The sequence below is a fragment of the Protopterus annectens genome, chromosome 2.part1 (genome assembly GCF_019279795.1).
Source record: "Protopterus annectens isolate FY-2018-M chromosome 2.part1, PAN1.0, whole genome shotgun sequence".
Classification (NCBI taxonomy): domain Eukaryota; kingdom Metazoa; phylum Chordata; order Ceratodontiformes; family Protopteridae; genus Protopterus; species Protopterus annectens.
This window is the reverse complement of record NC_056729.1, coordinates 551,147,829-551,174,124: the sequence shown is the minus strand read 5'-3', so window position 1 is coordinate 551,174,124 and position 26,296 is coordinate 551,147,829.

Here is a 26,296-nt window from a genome sequence, read left to right as displayed (position 1 = left end):
TTGTGAACTCATACAAGCCAAACGGAGTCACAAAGGCTGACTTCTCTCTAGCACTGGGTGCCAAAGACACCTGCCAATAACCCTTGGTAAGATCAATGGTGGTAACATACTTAGCCCCACTCAGCTGCTCTAGGGTTTCATCTGTCCTAGGCATGGGGTAAGCATCTGACTCTGTGGTGACTATTTAGTTTCCTGTAGTCCACACAGAACCTGGTGTTGCTATCCTTCTTTGGTACCAGTACCACTGAGGAGGCCCAGGGACTGCTGGACTCTTGAATTACCCCTAGTGCCAACATTTTCTTTATCTTCTCCCTCAGAGTCTGACACTCTCAGGCACCCTATAAAGGTCCTTCTTAACAGGCCTTTGCGGTCCTGTATTCACATGGTCCTGCACCAGGTGGGTGCATCCTGGTTTCGCAGTGAACATGTCCCCAAACCCCTGTAACACTAATTGGATTTCTCGAATCTGGGTAGGAGATAGCTGCTAGGACACTGATACCCCTTACAATGAGGTGTCAGTCCAAGCTTCAGATCAGTCACCAGATCCCCCTAAGACTCCTCCTGCAATCCACTGCAAATACTCAGCACAAGGGCCTCCCTATCATGGTAAGGTTTCATCATGTTAACATGGTAAAATTTGTGCCCCTGCCTCCTGCCTAGCAGTTCTACCATGTAGTTAACATCACTGACCTTCCTTACCACCTTGCAGAGTCCCTCCCAGGTTGCCTGGAGCTTGTTGTGTCTGACAGGAATGTGAACTATTACCTGCTGCCCTACAGCATACTCTCTAGCTCGAGCATCCCTGTCATACCAGACCTTTTTCTGTTCTTGGGCTTCTGCTCGGTTCTCCTGGGCCAAGCCCATGAGTTCCCTGAGCCTTGTCCTGAAGTTTAGGCCATATGCCACAACAGACTCCTTGTGGGACTCACACTCACCCTCCCACTCATCTCAAATTCAATCTAGAGGCCTCCTTCACCCTATGCCCATACATCAACTCAAAGGGTGAAAAACCTGTGGATTCCTGGGGCACCTCTCTGTAAGCAAACAACAGATGGGGGCAGATATTTGTCCCATTTCCTCTTAAACTGGTCTGCAAATGCCCATAGCATGGTCTTGAGTTTAGAGTTTAACTTCTCAACAAGACCATTATCTGGGGATGGCAGGGGCTGGTCTTTAGGTACTTCACCCCACAGTACTTCCACAGACAAGTCAGCAGGTCTGGCATAAAACTGGAACCTCTGTCAGTCAGTACTCTTTTTGGGAAACCTGCCCTGCTGAAAATCTCTAACAAAGAATTTGCCACCTTTTTGCCACCTTTTCTGCCACAATGAAGGACAGAGCCACTGCCTCAGGGTATCTTGTAGTATAATCTACTACCACTAGGCTATACTTTTTCCCTGTGAAATTTGGCATACTCAGAGGCCCCACAATATCCATAGCTACCCTCTGAAATGGCTCCTCAGTCACAGGTCTGATAACCTTTCTGACCTAGGTAAGTAGCTTTAAGTTGTAAAATGTCGTACTTATTTGTCATTCGTATATGTTGAAACAGATTTTGATGACAATAATGCTATATGTGACTATGCTTTTCTCCATGTTTCTATGTTTGCATCTCTCGCTATCTGACATATAGCATGTATTCACATAGTTAACAGTAGTTTATCTTTGTTATCCAGCACTGATTGCTACATTTCACATGTTCTTGTTGTCTGCCATTCCAGCATGCACAAGTATGGAGCTTTCACCTTGTTTCCTGTCTTGCCTAGCTTTTGGCACTGCTCACAGGTCCTGCAGTACCCTGTTACATCTCTGGAAATCCCAGGCCAATAGAAGTTCTGCATAATATGTCTCTTCATACGTTTTATGCCCATGTGGCCTGCAAAGGCAATATCATGGGCTATGGCTAGAAGTGGCAGATGGTAGGCTCTTGGCACTACCAACTGCTATATTCTCTCACCCTCTAGCCCTCCCTCAGTCTCTATACAGTAACCCTTTGTCCCAGTATACAGATTCCCCTTCCCTTGCGAGTCAGGTGCCTCACTAGTTACCTCTGTCAGGCCTTGTAATGTAGGGTCTGAGAACTGAGCTTGTCTTAACTTTCTCTTTGTAACCCTTCCCAGCTCCCCTTCCACACAAAGTCTGGTATCCTCTGACAGCGGTGCCTCTCTGTCAGCCTCGGTACTACTGCTCACCTCTGCCCTTGCAGTCACTCTGTCCAAGGGAACATCAGTACTCACAAGCAGCTACGGCTCATCTTCAGTCTCACTGTTACAGGGTAGCTCCACTCCCTGAAGTAACCACCTCACTAGTCCTGGCTGCAAGTGTGAAGTCTGTCTGGGTCTCTCTCAGGCTATAAGACCCACATGCTTGTCTCCAAGCCTGACTGCGTGTAACTGCATGACCACATGGTACTGCATTATCAAAATTGTTCCCTATCAGGACATATGCAGGGTGGTAGTTTGGTACCCTTACCTACCGTTGGCATTTTGTCATTCCCACTTCCTGGATCTCCCACCTTTTGTTCCCCAGATTGCCTCTGTGGACATCTATATGCTACATGGCCCCACTGGTTGCATTTAAAACATTGAACCCTAGGTCCTGGATGTGTACCTGGACTAGTGGCTTCCCCTACTACTGGCAGATTCTGTTGGGGCAGTCTGGGCTGCCCACCATGGGTTCCCTTAGACCCATGAGCAGCACTGGGTGTTTGTTTCCTGTGCAGTGATGCCTGTTTGCTAGGTATAGGTCTGCACTCTTCCCAACTCATATACAGTAAGGCATTGTCTATCAGCTAATCAGAGTTTCTTGTCCTCAGGCAAAGTGATAAGGGCTTTTTCCCTCACCAAAATGTCTGCTAGCCCTTCAAAAGTAGTGACCTGACATCCGCTCACCCACCTATGAAAATAAGTGCTTAGTTCAGCAACATATTCACACACACTTTCATCTGCCTTGCGTCCATGCTCACAAAAATGTTTCCTATAAGCTTCAGGTGTTAACTTAAAAAATTCTGGCAAACAATTCTTTACAACATTATAATTTAAGCAGTCATTATCAGACAGTTTGGAAAGAACAGTTGCAGCTTTACCATGGAGTACGGGGGTAAGGAACCATACCCAGAGCCCTTGGTCAACATCATACTGTTTACATACCCTCTCAAGCATATGACTGAAACTATCAAAATTACGCCCCTCTGTAAATTGTGAAAGAAATTTACTGACCTTTATTGCTTCTGGGGTTCAGTTACTCCCTTCCCCATTACCTCCATGACTCTGGTGAAGAGTCAGCATCTCCTTTTCATATTGCATTTGCCTCTCCTTCTCCTCAGAGTCCAGGCATCACAATCTTTCATTTTCCTTAGCCTTCAGACATTGCAGTTTCTCATTTTCCTCAGTCTCTAGATGCCTCAGTCTCTCTGCTGCTTCTATTTCTAAATGCTTGGCCTAAACGTCAAGTCTCTTTAACTACAGATGGATTTTTAAATCCTCTGTGGAAAGGTTGAGCTGTCCATTTTCTGAGAGTTGTACATCTCCACGGTCAGTCTGATTGTCCTCCTGGTTGCTATTCTCTGATACAGCTGTGACTAGCTGCAAACATGTCTGCTTTAGTGAGGTTGGCATGCACCACTCCTTTAGCCTGGCTCATCTCAGCCAACTGGCTCCTTGTCAGGCTGCCATACTCCTCTGTTGACATGCTTGCATGCTCTCCCTGACTAACTAAGCTAACAAAAGAAATAAAACAATTGTGATATGAAATCTGAATGTTCACTGCATGGCTGATTGAGAGTACAAACACCTTCAATGACCACTGTAGAGCTGCAGGAATTCAATATCCACACCACTACAAGCCAATTAATATGTGATGTGATGAACTCACCACTATCTCCCAATTAATATGTGATGGGGCTATCCCAGCACTGCCAAACAATTAATATGTGATGCCTCTGTACTGGCCAAGTAATCAAGGAGCCTCAATCCTCACCATTAACACCAGTGAGGGACGTGCACATTGGGAGGATGACAAATACACACACAGTAAAGTACAATTTCCCTTAAGAGCAAACAGAGATCACAGTTAGTCTGGAGCTGGTTTCTCCCCCCTCTCTCTCCAGATCCCCAATAAAACTTCCCACTGGCACAGTTATAGGGTTAAGATCTCAGCTGTGTGGTCAAACCAAGACCTCCTGCACCCTCTCTGCCCAACCAGTGCTTCATGTCCCTGCCCAAGTAGTTCACACACACACTTTGAGATTTGATTTATATACAAACACATATACAGTCCTGGGGAAGGCTGGCACAGCTTCACTAGCTATGCCCCCTTCTACCCAGACTATAAGGTTGTACCAGTTGTCGGCAACCACTCTTATCAGCTTCTATAAGGCCCTTCTCAAAGGGTGACCAATTCTACTCTGTAATGTTACTATTATCCAAATGGTAAGTTTGACCAAGACTAAGGCTATTTAGGAGTGGCCTATACAGCGTCACCAAATACATATGCAAATACTCTAAAAGCTTAAATATCTCTAAACAAACCAGGCACAATTAAAAGTTTAAATATATTTAATAATAAATAATAAAAAAATACAATACTCAATAACTCAATACAGTGACAGCAGAGTTCAGAATCACAAGAAATAGTTTAAAACAACATTGCAGGGCAGTCTCACATAAATACAGAACACATCTAAACTAATCTTACCAAGTTCCTATCACTAAGAGAAATTACTGTAACACTGTCTTACTTACAGAGCAAAGCAAATGCAGATGAGAAGTGCCGAAGATGGATGTTTCAGGTCAAAAGACAAGATACAAAATGCACATACTCACTCTTTCAGATAGTTCTTAAATTACCATTAAACATTTCTGCTGGGTTATCTCAGATTACATCATTCTTTGACACCTCTGTCTTTAGTTTCCAGGCTATCAGAAACTTAAAATTTAGCACCTCTGTGTCAAAAATACTTAACTTTCAGAAGTTTGCCTGAAACTGGAAGTCATAAAACAGTGACACACTTTTACCTTTGAAAACTGTAATTATTTCTGTTTCCAGACAATAGAAAGAATTTCTAGCTGCAGACATTCTATCTCCTAGCTGAGATAAACACCATCATAAACAATTCACTTATTGTTTTAGTTTTCAAGTTAACTCTGTTCTTTTCCAGTAGGATACACTGTGGTTACACCCTTGAAGCTCAGCACATACCTTACAGTTTATCACATACTTCTGCACCAGCAGTTTAATACACACATAACATATAGTTTTCTTACATTTGTAGGAGAAGCATACAAATCATATTACTATTCACAAATGACATATAATATTTTACAAAATTCTACCCAGCTGGGCTGGCAGCCTTCACAGGTCCCCTCAAATTATCTATGGTATGATCCCAGTTAGTCTTCTTAGGGCTAATATATACTTATCAACCATGGGGTGGGTAAGACCAATTTATAGCCAAACAGGATTGGTTATTTTGAGCATAAAAAAGAAATTGTCTAATCTTAAAATGGAGCACAGGGTGAGCTAGCCTAGTACTTACCTATGAACCTATGAACTTATCTGAATGATGATATTATACCTGTCTAACAACACATACTGTTTTGCACATCTAATGCATCTCACCATACCTCTCAACCTCTTACAGCAAGAAATCTCAACAAAGCCACAAATAATGGGGGGGGGGGGGCAAAGACCCCAAAATAGGGACACTTTTTAAATATTGCTCTTAAAAACTTAGAAGGTTAATAGATCTATAACATGTTTTGCATTACCATGATTTTTTGAAGGATATTAAGTCTGAAAATCAAATGCATTCCATTATTTTCTGACTTATGCCTTCAGTGCTTTGCCAGAAAAAGTACAATTTTATGAAAAAATGGACCAAAATATGAGTCAAAAATCTGAACATTCTGTGAAAATCTGGGCAGTTGAGAGCTATTTGCCTGTGTGGTCTTCTTTGGTTGATGTACCTTGCAGAGAGACTTCCTGCTTCAATGTTTCCTCTGTATACATCCAGATGTGATTTCTGCTGAGTGTTGTGTTTATGTTCTTACTGGTATACCGTATGCTTCTGTTGCGTATGATGTTAAATGTCGGCAAGTAGTTGTGCTCTGTGCTGCTATTGTGGGGCTACATGTGAACATCACTGTTATGTCTGTGTAGATTTGTTCATGTGGCTTTTCATGATTGAAAGGTATGTGTAAGACACTGCCTTGTTGCCTGAGGTAGGACATATGGCCGCATCTTTCATCACCCACAACTATTCCTTTTCACCCCTTTCCCTTCCTCATCATCTTGTGACAATTCTGATATGTCATCTTCAGACATCTGATGTTCTTGGGGTAGTTCACCCACACCTGCTGCTAGCAAGCCACCAGGTTTTGCTGTTATCATTATGTGTCGCATGACACACATGTTAACCATCTGTGATGCCTTTTCTGGTGTGTATTGTAGTGCACCCCTGGATGTGCCCAGACATCTGAATCTTGCTTTCAGCATGCCAATCACATGCTCAATGGTATTTCAAGCCTTGGTGTGTGTTCTGGTGTACGCATCCCTGGGAGGAGTTGATGGGGTTCTGTATGGCATCATTAGCCAAGGCTCCAGTGGATAACCACACTAACCTATTTCTAGGAAGGAGAAAAAACACGTTTAGTCTACTTGTTTATTGTTGACAGGTTTAGATTCTGATTACATCATAGGTGATGTTTTGTATTTACTGAATAGCAGTATATCAGGAATTTCATAATGTTGGAGAACAGCCCTCAGACCACCTTCCCTCCATATTGTAGCATCATGCACACTACCAGGGTTTGTTGCCTTGATACTGGTAATGAGGCCATCTGCTGAACATACCACCTGACAACTGAGCAATGATCACCCCTTTCTATTGATGTTCCATTCAGCATCAGGTACATCTGGGGTTTTAATTGGAATGTGGGTCCAGTCTACTACACCAAGGGCATGGTGGAAATTGACTATGGCATAGAACTGTTGCATGGCAGTTCTATACTCCGTGGGTGTTGTTGGTAAGTGGATATATTCATCCATCTTAGTGCGCATTGCTGCTAGGAGCTGTGAGAGGTGTGACTTGCAGCTGGCATCTCCTATATGCCACTGAAATGTCTCTGAGGCCAGTATACCTAGACACAGGCACACTTTCGTTTCTAAGAGTACTGGGATTCCAGAATGACTGAGAGCATACATGTGGGGTGCACACGTCCTGCAGACCAGCACCAGCTCCTGCTAATCTGTATCTATTATTTCCTGGTCAGAGAACTGGTTTTATTGAAGCCTGCTTGGAGCCAAGTTAGCTAAGCATTAAATGCCAGTTGCATTTTTTAAGAAAGGTTTGCAGATTCCACAGGATTCTCCAAGAATATGTAGAATATAGTAGTGTTAATAAAAAGCATATATGGCCTCATCTGAATCCTTTCAAAAGTTGTTGGCAAAGTACTTTGTCTCATTTAATTTGCATTAGGTGTGCCTGTTGTGGTCTTGCATGGATTCCATTGTTTTAATGTACATTGTGAAAACACATCTGCTATCAATGCATTAACATTTTTCTTAGCTTGTTGCATGTCCACAACTTTCTTTTGGAATTTGGCCCTTATTCTTTCTTTTTCCTGTCCTCATTTCTTCAGTATGATTATTTAGACCGTCATGCTTAGTGTAATAGTTTGAATATGTATAACAGTCACCATATTAATAATAATGATAATAATATTACAGAATGTTTTTTTTATCTTGCTCAGACTGTTCCTATAAATTCCCCCTCTATTTAGCTATATTCTTCTTATTCCACTCTACTATCCCTTGTAACCAAACAGCTGAAGTATCACACCCCACTCACCTCTAACTACCAAGAGCTCCTCAGCAGTCTGCTGCTCACAGATTGTCTCTGTAATTTCTTCCTTTACTTGTTCTAACCTGCTCCGTTTGCCTTGTGGGCTCACTCTGCTCCCCTTCCCTACCCCCAATTCCCACCCACCCCAGTGCACATAACCTTATACTTCTGAAACCACACCCCTTCCCATGTCATCCAATAGCATACTATTACTCGCTACACATTAAATAATTAAACATCTACATTATACTGCTACTCATTAGTACTACTACAAAAACACTATCACCCTCCTATCTCTCTATCAACCCCTACCTCCTGTCTATATTTAATCTTTTCCCTCACTATGCCCCTAAGTTACATGCCACAACATATAAATCTGCTACTCTTATTAGTAGTACTACCTACTCTATCTATACCCTACACCCTTACCTTCTATGAACACCTACATTTTACTGGATCTCACCATCCCTTAAAACAAACATCACTACTAACTCAGCTAGCCTCCCATAACCACATTAACATAACATCCTCATCAATCTAGCTTCTACCGAAGTATCATAGAGTAGCCCATATTACTTATCTCCAAGCCAGGAAGTCACAAAGCATTTTCTGTAAATTCCTAAAGCTTACATACAGTCTTCAACAACACCTTCTACTACATGGTGACATTCATCCCAACCCAGGCCCAAACAACAAGGTCACCACAAATCCCCAGCTACCACATCCCTCAACCCCGTACACCCCCACTAGTATCCCTAATTCTCTCCTCATAGCACATCTCAACATATGTAGCTTAAACAATATAATTAGCCAGCTACATGCTCTGTTAGACATACATTCATTTGACATCCTATGTTTAACAGAAACATGGCTTAAACCTGTAATCCTGGACAATGAAACCATCCCACCTGGATATAATATTTTGAGATTAGGCCATAGAACCAAAAAAAGGTGGAGGGGTAGCAATACTGTACAAATCAGAGTTATATGTTACTTCACTAGATGTACAACTACCTTTAGATAGTAATGCTGAAATCCTTATTTCTAAGCTTCAGATCAATGCTAGCAAATCCATATACATAATATGTTCCTACCTACCTCCAAGCAATAACATCAGTACCCTTGAAAGTATTCTCAGTTGGCTTTCTACAACCTTCCCACAAGAAACCATAGTACTTGGTGATTTTAATATAGATTGGAATAGCTGTACTTCTGCCAAACCAACTACCCATAAAAAAACTATATGGCTTTTCCCAAACAATCACCACCCCCACCAGAATCCATAAACCCAGTAACAAAGAAAGCACATTAAACTGGATCTTAGTAAATAGCCATCCCCTCTCATACAAAGCAGGTACCCTTCCTGATGACATAAGTGACCACTCACTTACTTATATAATTAGACAAAAGACCTTTATTCCCAACCAAACCATCTTTAGAACTACCCAGAATAACAAAAATGTTATCCCGGTAAGCTTCCAAGCAGAGCTTAAGGCTTGTAATTGGTAACCCCTAAAACATCTCCCTCTTGAGGAAGCAGTGTCATATTTTAACTCTAAATTCTTAAAAATCCTGGAATACCATGCCCCCACCCACTCTACTAGAACCCGGAGTAAAACTGCTCCATGGCTCACAAAAGAGACTAGGCCTAAAATCTTATTGAGAAACAAAATCTGGTCCAAATGGAGAACTACTAAAAACCCAACTGATCATCAAAACTTTAAACAGCTGAGAAATGCCACTAAAAATCAATACTTCTTGACAAAAACAACTTTTACTTTAAACTCTGGCAAACTCATCAACATAAACCACAAAGTTTCTGGTCAGGTATTAATAGACTCCTACACCCAGGACACTCCAAGACACCAACCCCATCAGGTTTCTCCCTTGACACTCCCAATCAGATTGCTGATGCTTTCAATACCTTTTTCACTGAAACCGTCCAATCTCTAGCAAACTCCCTACCACCTGTTAGCTCAAGTCTGCCTTCCTCCTTAACTAGCTTACCTCCTACCTTTCATTTACAACCAGTTCCAGCATTTCTCATCTACACCCTACTTCAAAAACTTAAACCATGCACACCCTCAGCTGACCTGCTACCAGCTGAATACCTGCAAATTGCAGCAAAAGTACTTGCCTATCTCATTTCCATCCTAATAAATAGAACCATTACTGAAGGTTCCATCCCATCTCTCTGGAAAATCTCCCACATTATCCCACTACAAAAGGGCAGTAACTCAACCGAAATCTCAGACTTTCGCCCCATAGCCTTACTCTCTCCTTTAGCCAAAATCATGGAAAAATGCATCCATCGGCAACTACTTGATCACCTTCTTCAAAATAACCTACTAGCTGACTGTCAGCCTGGTTTTAGGCCTTTCCATAGTACTACCACTGCCCTCTTAGCCTTTTCTGACTGCATTAAAAAAAATCGTAATGACATCATGCTTTCCTCTGCACTCTTTAGTGACCTCTCTAAAGCCTTCGATATGGTTAACCATCAGTTACTTATAAACATACTCAAATTGCTCTCATTAGACCCACAGGCATTGCAATGGTTCAAGTCCTACTTAGAAAATAGACAACAAGCTGTCCTTTGGGACAATAACTAATCCACATATCTCCCTATTACCCTTGGTGTCCCTCAAGGCTCTATTATGGGACCTCTCCTTTTCTCTATATTCATTAATGATCTAAATGTAAATCTTCCTCAAGCTACCTGCATACAATATGCAGATGACTCCACATTAATTTGTGCCACCTCTTCTTCAGCTGAACTCCAATCCATCACCCAAACAGTATTTAACTTAAACTGGTTCCTACAATGCTGCCTCTTCCAAACCTCCCAAAAACTAAACTATTGTTGTTCACTCCAACACTAAAGTCCTCCCCAATAGATCTCACAGTTATATCCAGTAATGGCACTGTCATATCACCTGACCCAACCACCAAACTCTTAGGTGTAATAATTGACCAAAACCTTAACTTTGACTCACACATCAACTCAACCATTAAATCAGTAAATAGAAAACTAGGTTCCCTTTACAGGATTAAACCTTTCCTTACTCCTGTAGCCAGAACTACCATTTCCCACACCAATCTCATCTCCACCCTCCTGTATGCCTCCCCCATTTATACTAATCTATCCAAAAGCAACCTTAACAAGCTGGCAACCTCCTATAACAACATTGCCAGATTTGCCATTGGCAGACCCATTTAGAACCTACCATTGTCAAAATCTTAAACAGCTGGGATGGCTGGAATTGCAAAATCAGCTTCAATTTCAGCAACTGACTATCACCCACAGGATTTTGTATCATCCCAGTAATACTCCAATATTCTATAGCCTTATTACCCCCTACAAAAATCTTACAACCCTTCGCTCAGCAGATAAATTACTAGTAACCATCCATAAGTCCAACAATAAAGCAGGTGATTCTCTTTTTTCTGACTGTGGGGAAAACCTGGAACAGGCTTCCCAGTGAACTATCATCACTCTCTTCATTACCACTTTTCAAAAAGCAACTAAAAATACTCCTTAAAACACAATGGCTATGTCCATGTACTAACCCAGACTAACACTCACCTTTCACTCCATGTCCTCAACTTTCTTTATTACTGCTCTCTCTGTAAACCTCCCTGCCAAATCTCATATGGTGGGATTAGTAAGCTTCCTTAATTCTGTTTCTAGCCTAGACTTTCTGGGAATCTACCTCGGAGTATAACTGCATAACAAGCATTCTACTGTAAGCACATGTATCCACTATGTATATATTAACAACTTTTTTCACTTTGCATGTAGAATTTGGAAATAACCTTAAATTAGTTTTAACTTGATTTTTTTTTCTTAGTTATCTCTTACATGATGATATTACTTGTTAGCCTTCTACGTGATGAATGTCAAATCCTCTACTGTGTGAATATGTTTCTAGTAGTAGTGAATTGTTTTCTAATCCTTTGTCGTCAAGTACTTTGATGTTAATCTCTATAATTATTTGCAATTTTATTAGCTTAATGGAGCTTATCTCCCCGGGCCTCTACTGAAAATGGACATGTATCCAGTTGGACTTGCCCGGTCAACAAATTTAAAATAAAAATAAAAAAATAAAATAAATACATTTGGACTTCTGTTGCATTTAGCATTGTATTCACTGTTTCTTCACAACTATACTAGCATTGTTATTAATGTTGAAGAAAAAGCAGTGCACATTTACTTAATGAAATGGGTGGGACAATGGGTGGAGCAAAGGGTGGGGCTTTGTCAGGTTTTTGTCTGTTTCAGAGGTAGCAACCCTAGTGATTGCTACACTCTCTGGTAAGCATAATACATGCTAAACATATTATTTATTACCTGTGTATCCATCTGCTGTTAGTACATTGTATGACATATCTCTACTGTTATTTATTCCACAGGTGTGCAACAAATGCTCATGGGTAATTGGGTAATATGTTAACAAGAACTGCATTTTGCCAGCATAAGAAAGCCTATTATAATTCAAGCATGGTATGTGACTATATTGTTACACTTTTCAACCCATTGTATTTCTAGCATGTATAACTCACAAATGACTTGCTGTTATGCATTCCTTTACACTGAAGACTGTTAAGTGCTGTGGACATGTGCTCATACTTTTCAAAACAGGAACTTTATGCTAACAGATAACAACTTATGTACCTTCATACATGATCATAGTTTATGCTATCTGACTACTAATGACATTCTGGACATACCTGCAAAGTCTAGGTTTCTGCCACTCCTCTCATCTCTCACTGTTTTAAAAAGTCCTACATCAGTGTGCATATTCCTCTGCAAGACAGATTTTTTTTGGTCGTTTCTGGAGGTTACTTCAGTTGGGCTGAGTTTTGTAGAAGCATATTTCCCGTAATCCATCATCTACCTGATAGCCAAGTTGTTCAGTTTCAGTCAGTTGATTAACCCCCCTGGTCTGGTTTACCAGCTAGTTGCAGGAGGAGAGTGAGCCTGGGAGCCATCACTGCTGTATTCATATGATGTGCATCTCCACCCCTCCAAAGTAACAATACCCACCATGGTCTGAACATCCACCTAGTCTAGGTGCCATTCATGGTTCTGGTGTCGACCAAAGCCCAGGGCCATAAAGGCCACCTAACTCACACTAGCATATTGTCATTATCTCTCACCTCATAGAGAAGTGCACAGATAATGCTTCATCATTTCTTTCCCCATAAAGGTCATACAGGTGCCTGTGCTGCATAAAGGAACACTGGTCTGGGTTATTATTAGGACTCCATATGTTTGCACCAATATAGCTGGCTTGCTCTGCAGGACTTTAGACTTTGACACATAGTACTGAATCAGTGAATGTTTGCAGATTTTGCCAGTGGTGCTATCAGTCCTTGGCATGCTACACGTTAATGAACAGAGCCATAATTGGCACATCTAGTACCTAGTGCTGCCATAACTGGTTCATCTAGTACCCAAAACCGCCATAACTGGTTTATCTAGTACCCAGTACTGCCATAACTGGTTCATCTAGTACCCAGTGCTGTCATAACTGACTCCTCTAGTACCCAGTGCTGCCATAACTGGCTCATCTAGTACCCAGTGCTGCCATAACTGGTTCATCTAATACCCAGTACTGCCATAACTTGTTCATCTAGTACTCAGTGCTGCCACAATTGGTTCATCTAGTACCCAGTACTGCCATAACTGGTTCATCTAGTACCCAGTGCTGTTATAACTGGCTCATCTAGTACCCAGTGCTGCCATAACTGGCTCATCTAGTGCCCAGTGCTGCCATAACTGGTTCATCTAATACCCATAACTGCCATAACTGGTTCATCTAGTACCCAATACTGCCATAACTGGTTCATCTAGTACCCAGTGCTGTCATAACTGGTTCATCTAGTACCCAGTACTGCCATAACTGGTTCATCTAGTACCCAGTGCTGTTATAACTGGCTCATCTAGTACCCAGTGCTGCCATAACTGGCTAATCTAGTGCCCAGTGCTGCCATAACTGGTTCATCTAATACCCATAACTGCCATAACTGGTTCATCTAGTACCCAATACTGCCATAACTGGTTCATCTAGTACCCAGTGCTGTCATAACTGGTTCATCTAGTACCCAGTACTGCCATAACTGGTTCATCTAGTACCCAGTGCTGTCATAACTGACTCATCTAGTACCCAGTGCTGCCATAACTGGTTTATATAGTACCCAGTGCTGCTTCATGATCTAGTGCCCCTCAAACTTAAGTTGAGGATAAAAAAAATGCCCGCTCCCTGATTTGGTGCTCCTCACCACACCTCTCACCTTAAGGAGAACAAGGTCAATTTATATGTCCCTCAACACTGAGTTGAGAACCAAAATAAAAAAAAAATGTTTCTACTTTAACAACTGCAGCAAACTGTGTTCTACAAATTATTGCACACAAGAAGTGCTAAAGCAAGTGCTTCAGTCAGGCTGGCAGCATTGATTTCCATACCAGCATGCCACTACAGAAATAAATCTCAATATTGCACTTCCACTGATCAGCATTAACCAGTCATGTCCCTAGCACCTTGTACCCAGGACAGCTGCCATTGTTGCCCTAATCTAGTTTCACTTCTATTAGTTAGGCCCATTAATGAGATATACCATTGGATTGCTCAATATAGTGGACAATATGTCATAAACAGCTGTAGTATTCTGAGACACTCACACACTTCACAAGGGTAGACCATCAACTGACGACAGAAACTACAGAACTATTAGTCTGACTAGTCTAATATGCAGAATCATGGAATGAATTATCATGAAAATAATCAAAGAAGACATAGGCAACCTTCAGACACTGAACCTAACCCAGTTTGGCTTTATGAAAGGAAGATTATGGCTATTAAACCTAGTAGACTTCTTTGAGAAGGTCACCAAGGCAATGGATGAAGGGGAAATGGTGCATACTGCTTACCCGGACCTGGCTAAGGCATTCAATAAAATAGCCCACTCAGATATAGTTGACAAACACACCAAACTGGGCATAGACCCCTACAGAACTGACTGGATTGTCAGCTGTCTCATAGACAGGACTCAGGAAGTCAGGATTGGTGATACCACCTCCACTAAGAGACTGGTCACCAGTGGGGTACCTCAAGGCTCCATGCAGTGACTGCTCCTATTTGGCATCTACTTCTTGAAGGCAAAGACTAATGTCAAGGGCCTTTGGCTGACCAAGTTCACAGATGACTGCAAATTGGGAGCTATCATAAATGTCCCCCATGATGCAAACATCTTACAAGAGGGTTTAACACAGAAAAATGACTAGTGCCAAAGTCAGTGACTAAAACTCAATGCCAAGAATTACATTATAGTGTGTTCTGGGAAAATTGCAATCTTAAGCTAATTACTCCATCTTTAAGAGGCCCCAAAGAGTTGACACAGTAGTCAGGGATCTGGGAACATATGTAGACAATAATCTAGCCTTTGACCAACACTTGGCCAAAGTTGTAAGAAAATCATTCTATGTTGCCCATCTTATAAGTGAAGGCATGGCATCCAGGTCCAAGGAAGTCATAGTGCCACATTATTCAGCCCTTATCAGACCATTCATTGAGTATAATACCCCCTTCCCCCTTTGGCATTTACCTGAGAAAACATATGCAACAGCTGGAATGCCCAAAAATGTTCCTAACAGGAGAATCCGGGGTGTAAACACATTGTCCTATGCAGAACATCTTAAAGCTTTGTCATTATACTCTGTCTCCTACAGATTACTGACAGGCAATGTATGCCAGGCATACACAGCATCTTCAGTATCTGATTTGAATGGACAAGGAGTGCTCTCTGTTAGGTCCAGTCACATCAGCCTTGCATTGTGATTGGCCAAAACTGCAGTGGGGTATTACTAGAGAGCCTTCAGGAAAATAATGTAAGTGTTTTTTTAAAAGACTGTGATACCTTAACTAGAAAGACTCCTTGTTAGATCTCTTTAAACTTTAATGAAAGATCTGTGATGATTCACTTACCTTAAGTCATTTATCTATCCTAAAGAAAAGAGGTGTTTGCAACTGCTCACATTCTATTTTGCTGGAGAAATATTTTCTGTATAGAGCCTGTAATCTGCAATGAGCTGTTCAAGGCTTGGTACAGCCTGCACAGAATGACATCTTTGGTCTTAGTATGAAGTATGTACTTTGAAATGGACTGCAACTTTCAACTGTCCCTAACATTGCAGAGGGTGTCTCAGTGGTATAGTGGTTAGCATTGTCAACTCACAGCAAAAGGTTCTCTGGTTCGATTCTCGGCTGGGGTGCCTTCTGTGCAGAATCTGCATGTCCTCCCTGCATTCGCATGGGTTTCCTCTGGATGCACCAGTTTCCTCCCACACTCCAAAGACATGCAGCACGTGGATTGGGCACTCCAAATTGGCCCTTGGTGTGTGTGTGTGTGTGTGTGTGTGTGTGTGTGTGTGTGTGTGTGTGTGTGTGTGTGTATGCGAATGTATGTGGTGCACCCTCTGAGGAGGTTTGGGCCTAGGGCTAGCAACCTGAGCCCGTAAAACCTGTAACGGCTACAAAAACAATAAGCACTGTAAGGTGCTTGTTACCTGATGTACCACATGGTGTGTAAATGGGAAAGATAGAGAATGTTGCAGAACATCTCTGATTTTGGCTAATATTTAGGTTATATTCTACATATAATTTTTAATTTTATGGTAAATGACTGCTGAGTTATTAGAAAAAAATGCATATTTTGCAAAACTTTACCCTTGTTGAGAGGTACTGGAAAATAAGTTAATGGAAGTATTCGTTCTTCTATTTGGGGTACAAGATTAAATCACACACACACACATATATATATATATATATATATATATATATATATATGTATATATATATATATATATATATATATATATATATATATATGTATATATATATATATATATATATATATACATATATAAAACATACCCAGCACATACTGCATTACTGCATGAGATAATGTTGTCAATGTTATAGTTCGTGTGCCTATCATATCTGAACAGTGATTGTTACATTGCCCCTTTAATTACTCCAAAAACCTTGGAGTACAGTACTGTAAGAATTTTTGGAATGTATGTGTACTTGTAAACATAATGTAAGCAAAATTCAACATGGACTGCATTAGTGCATTGGATAAAATCGGAATTGTCAATATTACTGTTCCTGTGCACACACACATAAGCAATGTTTGTAACATTGCCCCTTTAATTACCATGAGAATTTCAAAGCAAGTAATGTACAACATTTTGGAATCCCATCAAATGTAGTTCATGTATCACAATGTTATTGCTGTGATCCATAAGCCATTTCTATGAATTTTGCTAATAAGAGGACTGTATGTTAAAAATAGTGTACACTGTTGTTTTATGTGAGTGTGCAGGTTTATGAATCTGGTGCTATGTCTCAATTAATGAAATTTGAAGCAAGAAGAGATTCACAGTCATGTTTCTAAAATCAGCACAAAAATAATGGACAAAAGTTCCATAAACAGACCTGCACAATTCTGTATTGCTGCTAACAGAAAAAAATTAGAATGTTTCCATAGGTAAACAGTGGATTTTTTTCTTACTTGCTTCTCACAATGTAGACCATGCTATGATGCCAGTAATACATGGTTTGGACATGTGTTAATTCAAGTATTTAGTCACACCTGCTTTGTTTAGTCACTCAGCCTTCACCTTTGTGACTATAATTCCAGAAGGCATGAATATACATACCTAAGATGGAATGGAGAGGGCACCTGCCCAACTTGTAAGCTGTTAGGGGCATGATCATCAGGTGCCAATGGCATGGGAGTACAGTACTAGCAGTAGTTTATGAAGACCCTGGATATTGTGGCTTTATAAATGAATGGCAATACAGCATTTTTGAAGATGGCTAAAACGCTAAAGTGCTTATGTGCGGTGATAATTATAGCAAGCTAAGTCTAATCCAAGCTTCTTGCTATAAATATAACAAGCAGATTAATTCAGCTACAAGGGAGCACTTTTTTTTTGGTCTTCAGCTTAGAGAAGACTTCCCCTGGGATTCATGAAGCTTATGCCAGGCGCAGGCGTAGCGTAGGTGGTATAATGCCAAATATGGCCGCCGAGCGATTCAGGTACGATCCAATTCTACGTGCACTACCAGCGTATGCCAGATCTGCGCAGCCCTCGGCTTAGGTATGCTAATCACCCCATGCACAGTGCCGCACCATGCAAATGAAGGTACACAGCGATTCATGAAGTGGTGCAGGCGTAGCGTAAGCCCACAGAAATGTAAACCAAAAGACACGGTTTACATTTTTCCAAACAGAACATCGGAGCTATGAAAGCGGACCAGACTCATGTATTACAAAGTTAACATATGCCAATGGCTAAATATACAGCCAGTGGCATAAGAAAAGATGCACAACACCTAAAAAACAACATTTAATGTCATGTCCACAGTAACGCAAAGTACAACCACAGGGCATGTGTGCACAAATGGGAACACAAAGAAAATATATACAAATGTCATAAAATCGCAATGTAATACAAATCATGATTTCACCATAATATGCAAAAAGAACAAAAGAGGCTCGCCACAGCTGAGAGTATGTCTCCAAATACATGTAGAATTTTAATAAAAGAATAAAAAACACAGGATCCAAAGTGAGCGTTTTCACGTATAAAATGTTTCATCAGACTTCTATAATTCACCTGATGTTCTCTTGCTTATATATCCATTCTAACTTATTAATTATCTAATTAACAATACATCTATCAGAACAAGCTATTACTCAATGTGCAAGGGCAAAAAATATATATATATAAATATACATGCATAAAATATAAAGAACAAAAATACATTTAAAAGGTAACATATATATAGAGCACATTGGTACATCCTATATATCAAGATACATGTTAAAATTATTCCTAATAGTTTCTGTTTCAGAAATATAATCAATCATGTATACATATATTATACATTCTACCTAAAACATTAATACCAATGTGTAATATGTATCAAATGATACATACATATAAATTTATGTCCTTATTCATAAAAAACATATAAAAAATCTATAAACAAAGTCTTAGTGTATATATGGTCTAGCTGACAGAAATGGCTTTAAAGATATCTTATCATTGAGGCCATAGGCTTTGTATGCCTGTAGCTTCATTATCCATTTACATTCTCATTCTTCTGTGTAATTTTTAATATTACCTAATCGATTTGTTGTCTTAATTAATTCTAGGACCCTAAACTTAAAATTATGTGTCATGCCACAATCAATAACATGCTTCGCTAGAGCATTCCTTTCATCCTCTTTATTAATGGCATATAGGTGTTCCCTTACACGTTCTCTCAGAGTCCTATTTGCTTTTCCCACATAGAACGATCTACATGTTTGACATTGAGCTAGATACACCAAATTTCTAGATTTGCAGTCTGCATAACATTTAAAAGTATATTCATATCCATGAGAGAACGTGTAAGGACCTCTTTTGTTCTTTTTGCATATTTTAAGTTGGTCTTGAGAGGTACCTTGCTCGCAACCATTTAGTTTGTTATTGGATTTCACAATAATACTCAATGGTATGCATGGTACACCACAACCAAGCTGCAAGGGTTGCTTAGGGTCTGTGACAGTGTTCGGCGTGGTAACTAGGAATTAGTAGTCAATGCCATGCAAATGAGGCAGGTAATAGTGAATCGCATACGTCCCGCCGGACTAAGGATGTACCATACGGCGCAGCGCTACAACACCGAGGAGTGGTTTAGAGGTATATATGACATCAGCAGTGGGGTGTGCCACCGTAGCTGTAAGCACATTGGAGCAATGCAAATCCGGCCTGGCTGTTGCTAAGCAGAGCCACAGGACAGGGGTGGGGAGGTAGGTATAGCATTGTTTAGCTGAGAGCACATATGGTGCCCGAAAGCGCATGTGTACGGGGATGAAAATGTGCCTGAAACCCAGTAAGCGGAGGCATGCGCTGCTCACCATAGCTCAAACAAGAAGGTCAGGGGAAGAAAATAAAGAAATGCCGCAGTAGGGTAATTGGAGTACAACTGAGCAATTAACACCTATTAACTCACAGAGGGCAATCGATGGCAGCTGGCAAGTCTGCTCGCAGAAACCTGCAAAAACAGGATAGGGGAGGTGTCGGATTGCAAAGAAAAGAGAACTGTCATAGCAGAGCAAAGCAAACCTGCAGTAGACCGGCCATAGAACACATTACACAAGATAAGCCAGGTTTAGGAAAGTACAAATGAAAGCAGGCTGCTAGATGCATGCCAGAAAATGGGAGGTGAAACGTGAAGAAATGTAAAGGGAAGGGCAAGAGGTAATCCACGGCAGCCAAATGTAATTCAATACCAAAGGCACCACAATAGTAGTTCCTATCGTAAAACACATAAGATACCCTGTAGCTACGATCATACATACACACCCTATGACATCATCAGTGTTCACAGCACAATAGTATAAAGTGTGAAAGCACCTCACACACACCTGTGTATTCCCAAACACTGCACCATAGGTGTAAACATATGGGGAACTTTTACAATGTACATGTTGGGAGCTGCCATAGCTGTCATTCATCATGTGTTAGTGACTGAAGGTGTTGTGGAGGATGATGCCGACAACCACCGCAGGCCCCGGAGGAGGAGAACAGTGTTCAGACCAAGGGTAACCTACCAAGGGCTACATGATCTGGAGATAGTAGAGTGTTACAGCGTGGACAGGGACATCTTACAGCAAATAGTTGAGTTGTGCCGGCCATGCCTGAAATCAAGAAACAACAGAGGGGAACCCATCCCAATGGACACGAAGGTATGTGTAAGCTTGCGAATACTAGCCACAGGTACCTTTCAAAGGCCAACTGGAGATATAATGGGGATCTCACAGGCATCAGCATCCAGGGTACTACACCAGTTCTTGGATGCCATGTTACCACATGCCAATGAGCATATATACTTCCCCCAAACTCAGGAGGAGTTGGCCAGCAATATGCATCTCTTCCACCATGTGGCACACTACCCGGAGGTACTGAGTGCGATAGACTGCACGCACATACATATCAAGTCACCACCTGGTGAGCATGGTAGGCACTACATAAACTGCAAGGGATACCACTCCATCAACTGCCAGGTCGTGTGCAATGCCCAGGGCATTATCATGGATGTGTGTGCTGGCAGCCCTGGAAGCTACCATGACTCCCACATCTGGCATGCCTCACAGCTGTATCAGGTATTTGTCAGGGGGGACATCTCACATGGCCACCTTGTGGGGGATGCTGGCTATGCATTGGAGCCGTGGATGATGACTCCCATCAGAAAATGCACACACACCCATGCAAGAATGCCATAATGAGGCATACGCACAAACCAGAAGCATCATAGAGAGTGTGTTTGGGATGCTGAAATCACGGTTCCGTTGCTTGGACATATCTGGTGGAGCCTTGCAGTACTCTCCAGGCACGTGTGCCCACATCTTCATAGTATGTGCCATGCTACATAATATGATCCTGTGGAAACAGCTGCAGCCGGGACATAATTTTGAAGGCCCTCACAGCCCACCGCAATTGCCAAGGCCATCACAGGCACAGAGGGATTCAGACCACGAACACCCTGTGCCAGCCCCAGTAGGCAGACGGAGGCGTGCCCAATATGCCTACGCCTTGGCAAAGAGGGAACATATAGCACATATTCTGACAGTGTAGGCCCCTATGGACTGACACACCTCTCCACCTGCACACACAGTAAAATGGATGGCACACACACACGACCACCTGTAAATTGTAATGTATAGGTGGCCTACTGTGTGAATCCTACATAGGCAGCCCTCAACCATTGCACACACAACAGCTATTGGAACAAGGAATGTCAACACCTGAACAGTACATGCACCTATCAGCATATGTTGGTACTGTATGTATAGATTCCTAGGTACATCGGTAGGTACACGCCCGATTGTCAGAGGCCATTCATCAATTGAGGCAAACAGTGTCAGCTGTTGCCACCACGAGTAACCAACTGACCCTCAGTGGAGCAGAGCCAATTGCGGGATCCATGTGTGTAATCACTGTTCCCCACACACTCTGCATGGATTCCCTGGTGTGCAAATAAGGGGCTCCATACAATGTAATCATGAATGTAGTGGCAAAGCATGGGGTGCACCCATGACAGGTATCTGTCACCCCAGCATGCTCCACCTATGGTTGTGTGAAGGTGTAGCACATTATAGTGTGTGGCTCACTGTGACATACATTCCCAATGCTGGGGCACATCCATTAAACATCACTTGGACATACCACTAATAGGTCTCATCCATATGTAAACTAACTGAGTTACCCATTTGATTGCACTATGGAGTAACAGCCATAGTACAGTCCACATACAAAATGCCATAACGTGTACAAATCCCAGATGCCCAAGTGGTAAATGCACTGACTGTCATGCATGTTCTTGGTACCACGTCCTGCAAGGGACGTTACGTAATCCCGAAGGCACGGATAATGGATGGTGGATGCAGGTCATCAGATCAGGTTTTGCACATGTTAGCGGGAATATGCGTTGCCCAGTGCTGGTAAGCATTGTTTAAACATGACCATACGGATATGCGTGAAACAGGGCTAAGCTTCTCTGAATATCACGCAGATCACAGTCAGTGATGTCCAGAACAGGTGTAACTAGCATTATTCACCCCTGTACTGATAGTGCCTGCTCTGAAGGGTAAAACGAACACTGCCAGGAGTAGAACACGCAATCATGTACACAATCACTTAACACTAAGCTACCCAAGATGTACCAACGGCAGGTGTGTAATGTGACAGGTTCAAACACAAACGTGCGGAGTCCAGGAAACAGTATACACCAACATGTACACAATGAAAGGTGTATTCTCCCTCTCACTCTCTCTCTCATATATATATATATATATATATATATATATATATATATATATATACATACATATATATATACATATGTATAATAGAGATAGAAAGGGAGACAGAGAGATATATGTTGATATATACGGATTCACCTATATCTGCAAATATATAGATAGGTCAACGACATGTACACAACCATGGATGTAGAAATAAATACGATACTGCCAACTATGGAATGTGTCACATACCAACACGCGTAATCATGAGGCTTAAAGACCGAAAGAACACAGCACTGGAACACTGGAACCGCGTGTAATATTATCACAATATTAAGGGACATTTAGTTATCGCTGCCGGCGTTGCGGTCCACGTAGGTACTGTGTTCAACTGTGTTTGTGATTGCTGTAGTCTGTGTATGTGTGTGTTGAGGGTGCCATGTGCATTTCCGTGGGACTGTAATGTGTGTGTGTGTGTTTGCATCGTGTGTCTGTTAGTGCTAACTTGGAGGTAGAGCAGTACGGTAGGTGTGGTCATAGTTGGCTGTAGGCATACGGTATCACCTGTCCCACTTTAAGAGGGACAGCCCCTCCCTGGGCAGTTGTGTCCTGACAAAAAATATTAAAAAGGGCAAATTTCCGAGATTGTAGGACATAATTATGTTCCATATATTATGTAATAGTTGCATTAAATAGTTATGCCTGTATCTACAAAACATAAACGTTACATGAAACATGATAAGTAGCTAAAGTGCTACAAGAATAAGTATCTATTCAGGATAAAAGTATGTTCTATCCTGTGTACTGACCGTGGGTATGTGTCGGCCTGTAATCACTGATGTGTGTCCTGCAAATGTCCCACTATGGCCATTTGAAAAGGTGGCAACCCATGCCAAAGAGGCTCAATCACCAACACAACTGCAATGAGTGCAAATATCTGTGACAGAAATACACAAGACAGCTGTCATTTAGTAACATTCCTTTACATATCACTGTATTTCCGGAGGTATGGAAGCATCAACCTCACCTGCATACTATATAGAAACCAATTAACAATGGCTCAATGTATAAGCCCGTAACAACCATAGTTCAGTCTACTAAGTGATAGGTCTTCAATTAGGGAAGGAGCCCACTATCATATATGGAATATGTAGGAATGCAGTCCCCACAAACCTGTATATGCTATGTACACCCACCTACATCTCCCCCACACCTGAAACAATTGCAATACAGACTGTAATAACATCACAAACATCCACTCACTCAATTACATCTGCAGAACCGTTAACATACCTTGTGAGAGACACATTTGTAAAGGCGCCATGTGAAATCGTAGCTGTTGTATAATGGAACAGACGGCGATGTTACAGGATTTGTTTGCAATAGTCCCTTATCAGATGGTTGAGATGACAGGTACACTCACATGTAGAACCACATACTCTAGCTGTTACACACAATCCACAGGGGACATGAATTCAAAATATCTGTGTCTCTACAAATATCAGTTGCAATTCCTCACAACAAAACACATACAGGCCGTCTCCCTGAAGGTAGGGCAAAAGGGCAATGCCCAAGTGGAGAATTAAATTATACCCCACTGTTGCCTCGTAATTGGCAAATGGAGTAGCTGCACAGCTGATGTGCATGTAATAATTTACTCAGGAGCACCAATTGGTGGCAGGAAACCATATGTTACAGGTATCGACGTATATAAGGATGACTTGCCATACATTCAAACTGTATGCTCATACCATAGAACCGTTTAAACAGTAAAGGTGTAAGAGAGATATTTACAAAGATTCGGAACGCTGACAAGGTATGTAGAACACTCAGTATGTTAGTGTACATAGAGCCTGTTTTGTATTAATTAAAAGTGTACGCAATGCATAAAGTGGGAAAAGGTATTCTATAGTGATGTCTTCTTGAGCATGGCAACGCTTGTAGAAATTGTGTGTCCTGCTGTGGGCCACAAGTTAAACATCACATACACCACAAGGGATGTTACATGAGAGCTTTAAATGGAACAATTCCACACCACCCACCGTCAGTGGTAGGGTATGTCGAACAAGTACGTGCCATAGCAGGGGATAGTATATGTTGATATACCGTCACAGTAGGCATGTGTATGGGCATATAATGACAATAACATGCCTAAGGTGGTCCTGCTGTGCAAATATGCTTTGCATTATGGGATAATGTGTAAGATATGTGTAATGTACAGTATTGTAGGTAGATATGTCAGATATTCTACACAGCACAACTGTTATATCATGCAAACAAAAAGTATCATCAATTGGCATGTACGATACACAATAACAGGATACATATGGCTTGTAGTCACAGGACACTGTAACAGCATGATAGCTAATTGAAATGGAAGAGCAGCTCAATTAACCATGCACAAAGGACATGTAATAGTTCACAGGTACATAGTGAGGTACTATGCTGTCTGTCAAGTCTATGTGTAAGCCCAACTACAGTGTTTACACCGGCGGCACTTCTCTAGGGTAGTGTCCTGTCTATGAACAGCAGAGCCATGTGTTACCTGCACCTCTGTACAGTACAGCCACTGCAGTGATCCCTGGTGTATCACTGTGACCGCCTACAGAGTCACCTATGACCGGCGTGTGTTGGGTATGTTATAACACCCTATTGGCTGTAGTTGATGGGCACACATGAGTCTGTGGGCTATAAGTAATTGTTGTTGTGTTTGGTAATGGGGGCTGCCTCTGGTGCCTACACAGAGTATGGAGAGGTTCTGCAAATGTCGTACTCATACTATGTGTGGCCTGTGGTGGTGGAGATCTAGTGAGACTATGTGATGAGTGGGGTGTGTTGCAAATGTTAAATGTCCCCACATGAATGTCAGGTCCAGTCTGGGTTGGTGAGAGCATTACTCCCAGCATGGCCACATATGTGCATCTCCCACAGGCTGTAGTGTCTTATGTTGGGAGGTGAGCATTGACTGTGTACATGAGACAATTGCTCTATTGCCATATGTTTGCCATATTCATCATATAGACAGGAAATAGCACTGGTACGCGACACTTGGACATGCCTGTATATTCAACCATGTCTCACAATATATGTGAGTTACATGTGTACAACAGCTGTTGTACTGTAAGCAAGCTGGAAATGTAAGGACAGACAGTGTACTTGTAAGACATGAGTTGGAATAGGTGCTATAGTAATCAGTAGCTCATGAAGTGCTCACATGTTCTGAACAAGTGCTGGGCATGAATATGCAATACAGATAGGGTGTTGGATAATATCAAACCACTGCAACCCGCAAGTGGAGACGACAGTCATAATTGGAGGCACTGCACTATTACCCTGCTGAGTATGGTCTGCAAGTCTATGAACCTTTATCAATGTAGATGTTAGCAGTACAGAAGTAGATGACAGTATGGATGATTTCACACTGCATAGCATACCTGTGACAGGTCATAGGACATCATCACCCATACCGTGTTCCAGCTACACTGAGTATACTAGATGTACCTTAGTTTGTCACAGGAGTGTTCTACCAGTGGCCTGTTGACAGAAGCAACACCACAAAAGGTGTCTGAGTGACATGTGCATATCACA